The sequence below is a fragment of the Theobroma cacao genome, chromosome 6 (assembly GCF_000208745.1).
Source record: "Theobroma cacao cultivar B97-61/B2 chromosome 6, Criollo_cocoa_genome_V2, whole genome shotgun sequence".
Classification (NCBI taxonomy): Eukaryota; Viridiplantae; Streptophyta; class Magnoliopsida; order Malvales; family Malvaceae; genus Theobroma; species Theobroma cacao.
Genome location: NC_030855.1, coordinates 9,182,506 through 9,188,096, shown reverse-complemented (window position 1 = coordinate 9,188,096; position 5,591 = coordinate 9,182,506). Strand labels below are relative to the sequence as shown.

At 34.8% G+C, this 5,591-nt stretch overlaps 1 long non-coding RNA gene across 1 annotated transcript; it reads left to right on the top strand.

The window, feature by feature from the left end:
• LOC108662529 lies at positions 2,058-3,269 on the top strand. The gene is made up of 3 exons (XR_001928411.1): positions 2,058-2,099; positions 2,781-2,861; positions 3,182-3,269. It is a non-coding gene; the product is annotated as an uncharacterized LOC108662529 (long non-coding RNA).

Genomic DNA, 5,591 nt, shown 5'->3' with positions numbered 1-5,591 from the left:
GTGTTAAAGAAGTAAAAAGATTGCATTAAAGCAATGGAAAAAAACAAAATGACATAGTTAAGGGCATTTTGGTAATTTTGCTAGAAATGGATAAACTTAAGCCATAAAAATCTAATTTTCTAGGATGTTCTTCAAATTTCTAGCACTTCTTCTTCTTCTCCTTCTTCTCCCATGTTTTCTCACCCCCCATGGAAGCTTGANTTCTCCCATGTTTTCTCACCCCCCATGGAAGCTTGACTTGAATTTTCATATATTTCCTTGAGTTAACCTTGATTTTTCATGTGTTTATGTACCCTTTCCCAAAGTTCTTTGTGCTCATCTACTTTCTCACCATAAAAACCTTAAAATACCTTTCCTTATTACACTATCTCACTAGCTGGACGTTTTAAAGAGAGAAAGTGAGATTTTCATGATAGTTTGAAAGCTTTTGGGAAAGAAATTCAATTACAATGCTACCAAGGTGAGTAGTGAAATTGAGTTGATTTTTTTTAAGTTGTTGAGAATGGCTAGTGGCTAGATCGGTGAGTGTTTTGTAGTTGAGGTGGGTTATTCATTGTAGTGTGTCACTTGATGGTAGATGGAAGCTAGTTAAAAACAACTAGCAGAACATGATTTAATGGATAGCTTTTAGAAATATAATTATGCAAATCGGGTTGGTTGTGATGTTGTGATGATGGTCCCAACGAGGCCCCACAGTTCCATTGGGACCATTAGTGGAGGTTGCAGTTGAGTAAATATTCAACAAATATCGATGAGTGAACTTGCACAAAATGTTTTGGGATTAAGGCACATGTAGTTGATTGAGACATTTTAATTATTTTTCTATAAAATGCATGGGAACAAGCCTTTAGTGAAATGTTTTTGGTGATGTGGAACATGATTGTGATGAATCTGTATACCTTTATATGATGCTGATGTCTATATAAAAATATATGATATGTATTGCTAAGTAATTTTGTGTAATTGATGTAACCATGCAAGTGCGGAGTGGGCAATGCACATGCCAGTTGAATGATGATGTTGTGACAACTACAACCGTGCATATGCTGAGTGGGTAGTCCATATGCCAATCGAATGACGATGTTGTGACACTTACAACTGTGCATGTGCGGAGTGGGCAGTGCACATGCCGATAATGATGTGCGTGTGGGGAGTGCATGTTGGCTTAGGGAGGTGGTGGTATTAGTGTTTATATATATATGTGAGACCTCAACCCCTATAGGCTCATAATGAGGCATAGGCGTAATAACCCGAGCTAGGGGTAGTTTCGTCATTTCCTGTAATAAGTTTCCAAAAGGAAGTTTTTTGATATTTAAGGTCTAAATAAGCAAAAAGACAAAAAATGATGTATAATGATGAAAACATGAACAAAACTTGTCAAGCCCGGCTCTACAGTATGTTTATTATGCCATTCTTACATAAGAATGCATGTTTACTTACTTGGGTACCTTGGAAATCGTTAAACGATGATAGTGTACCAAATGGTACAATTAAGTTGAATTAAGCCTCGAACTAGTCCAAATAGAGATTTTAGAAGAAATTGAGAATTTTAAAACCCAAAAATGACTTAAAATGGTGATTCAGAGTTCGAGGACCGATTTGGAGTCAAATTAGAATTTTCATGACCTAGGGGCAAAATGGTCATTTTCTAACCTGAGGTTAAGCTGTGAGTGTTGGATGAAATTTTTGACTAAGATTGATCATTTGGAGTATAATTTGAGTTTGAAAAGTGAAGAATTTTAATTTCGACATTTTTTCGAGGATAAGGGCAAAATTATAATTTTACACCACCCAACCCTTGTCATGCCCATGGATTTCAGCCATTAGCATTTTATATCATGGATAATTGGAGGATTTTATGTGGTGGTGGAAGAAAGCTTAATTATTAAGTTTTTAAACATGGACCAATAACATGGAGACAAGTGTGAAGCTTGGATTATTTTATTATTTGGCTTTAAAAATCAGCCCATAACCCTCCCAACTCATTTATCTTGGTCGGCCAAAGAGAGAAAAAGAGAAAAAAAAAAAGAAGAACAAAAACCCTAGAGAGAAAAATTCAAAGGGAAATTGTTGATTTTTAAGGAATCAAGTCATTAAAGGTAAAATTTCTTAATTCTAGCTTGTGATCTACCTTTCCTATGCATTATTTTGCATTTTTCATGGTTGAATCACAAGATATCATGTAGGATAGTGTGCTGATCAAACCTTAGGAGAGAGAATTTGATGATGAATTTAGTTAGAAAACATGTTATTTTAGTGTTTTTAGTTGTTGGGTGATGTGTAGTATGAAAAGCAAGCAAGAAAAATTCATGTTCTTACATCACCTTCATTGGCCGAATATTCCATGTGGAGTATTGATGATGAATTTGATTGAATTTCAAGTGATTTGATTAGGAATGAATGATTTATGGTGTGAGAATCAAGCATGAAAAATTATATTATTAGTGCACTCACCATGGCCGAATTTTTCAAGAGAAAATGTGAGGATGATTTTGCCACATTTCAAGTTATTTAAATTGTGTTTAATGATTTGGAGTATTGGGAGAGAAATGGAATTGTTTGGAGTTGAATTGGACGTATTGGCCAATTAATCGGGTGATAGATAGAATTAGGCCAATACCATTTTATTTAGGTACATAATTGAATTTATATTGAACACCATATTTAGATAGTTACTCGAGTATTTTACATCCCATTTCATGCATTAGTATAGAGCCTGAATTGGTTTTACAACGGTTTAGCACAAATGTAGCAAATTGCTTATTGTGCATTATGTCTAGGTGGTGAGCATTCTAGCAATAGTAAAGAGGTAGTATCAAAGGATCAAGAATCAGAGTATCCTGAATTCGATTCCCATTACAGTGAGTAACCTTATTATCGTCTTAATTATCTAAAGTATTTTTTTATCTGATTTTGTAATTTTATGGAAAATGTGTTTAAATGAAATGGTTTTATAAATTGTTTTGAAATTTAATGGTGTCTTGAACATGGAGTAATTGGAGACTACTTGCTGTATTGTAAATTATGTTTTCAATTGAATGGCTTATGATAATGTGGGCATGAATGGCTGGATGGGTATTCGTGTTGAAAAGGTATAAACTGTTGTTTGCGTTGATAGGCTGGATAATGATAAAATTGCCATGTCATGCTGTTGAATTTTTATTGAATTGGTGGGTTATAGATTGGTCATTGCAGTGGCGAGTTCTATGGACCAGCCTTTTTAAGGGGCACGAAATCTGGGTATATTCTTACCTCGGTTGAGGAGGCACGTAGGGTAACTCCTGAGGTAAAATTTTAGAGTTCACTTCACGCCAAACCACCACGTGAGGATGAACTCAGCCAACGCCAAGGAACGACTATGTTTTCAAAATAAAAACATGATTTATGCGTACATGACTTTTTAGCACCCTTGGTGGATTCGGTTGGGATACCCCCAAGCCAAGGTATCCTTGACAACCGAGTATGAGAATGATTTTGGCACGAGCCAAGTTTTTTAGGAAATCATAAGCCTCGTTGTTTATTTGGGTGAAATGAATCTATGTTATCTTATTAAAATGAGTTCGACATGCTGTGAATCATTTTTATGCTAATCTATTTTATTTGTCTCCATTTACAAAGCTTTAGATATTTTAGATAATATTTGTTTACTCACTGGGATTATATAATCTCACCACCCGCTTTTCCACCCATTTTAGGCTTAGGATAGTCGGTAGATAGCTTATTTCGTTGAGGGCTACAGTTGGACTTGCATCCTCAAAAATTGTAGGTTCACAACCTTCATTACTTTTAGTCATTCAGGGGCCCACATGTCATTGTTAAATATTTTGAGTATCTGGCTGTGTGTGCTACTGTATGTAGGAATTTATTTTTCTTTTACACTATAAAAATTTTTATGTACCGTTCTATAAAAATTATTTTATGAAAAATTGGAATATTTTATTCATTATTTTTATTTTATTCCATTAGCTATAATTTCACTTTAAATGAATGTTTTAGATATCTAAACTTATTTTTTGTTATGAAATGTGTAAATTTCTGTCTTATACTATATTTTAGTTGGTTTCAAAATTTTTGAAAAAAATGACCAAAATATCCCTGTGTAGTTTAAACTTTTCTTTGATTGTTTTTGAATTGAAATTGTTTCATATCACTTTAAAACATGATTTTAGAAACTAATACTCACAAGGGAAGCGAGAAAACTTATGTTAAGCCTTGCGAGGTTTCAATTGGTATTTCGGGTAATCAATGTCTATCGGGACATCGCGACGGTTGTCATGGGCTCGATGGGAATTCTGGGTCGTGACAAAACTAGATGTGACAATAATTTTCGTAACAGGGCCAAAACGATCATTTTGCACCTTGAGTAAAAATTTTTAACTTTTCGTAAATCCGAGTATATTTAGACCATTGTGGACTTGGCCATAGTGTCAAAAGAGTAAAAAGATTTCACAAAGGTTTGGAGAAGAGCAAGCTAACTTCCCAAGGGCATTTTCGTAATTTCACGTGGAATGGATAAGCTTGAGCTATAAATATCTTCTTCTTTCAGCAGCTTCTTCTCCTTCTTCTTCTTCCATCTCACATTGCTTCCATCCTCCATTGAAGCTTGATATGAAACTTTCACAACTTTCTCTCACTAGCTCTAATTTTCATACCTTTGTGCCCTTTTGACTTGAACCCTTGTGCTCTTTCACTCTCTCACTTTAAAACCCTCAAAAAGTCCATTTTCAGCACTTTCTCTCAGAAGTTGGAGGTTTTAGAGAGAGAAAGAGAGATTTTCCACATTTGTTTGGAAGCTATTGGAAGAGAATTCAACTACAAAGAAACCATAAGGTGAGTAGTGAACTATAGTTGATTTTTAAGTGTTGAGAATGTCTAGTAATTAGAATTGTGAGAGTTTATTTGTTGGGATTGTTATTCATTTTAGTGTGACTAGAGAATTGCAAACAATAGCCATTTAATGGTGGTTGGAAACTAGTTAGGAATGACTAATAGAACCCAATTTAGAAAATAGTTTTGGAATGGTATTAATGCCAATTTGGGTTGGTTGTGATGTTGTGTGTGTATAGGTTCCAACAAGGGCTCACATGTCAATTTGGAACATTAATTGAGGTTAGAGTTAAGTAAAAGAATCAACAAGACCGGTGAGTGAACTTGCATTTCAAAATATTTTTGGGAATGTGAATGTGTTTGCACAAGATTTTAAATGATTTTACCCAACTTTTCTTAAAAATGGGTGCCTTAGGAACAAGCCTTTGATAAATTGTCTTTATGTTGTGACATATGACTATTATGGATTCATGCACTACTACATTATGTTGATATATATATATATGTTGTGCATTGATGAATAATGTTGTGTAATGATGATGACTCGGCTATGTGCGAGCAGGAGTGTGCATACGCCGATGATGACCCGGCTCTATGCGAGTAGAAGTGCGCATAAGCCGTGCTGACCCAGCCATGTGCGAGTAGGGAGTGCACATGAGCTAATGATGATGGGATGGTGTGCATGATGATGATGGGTATATATATATATACATATGTAAATATGTGTGTTATAGGAAGTTTATGAGTAATGGTATATGGTTGTA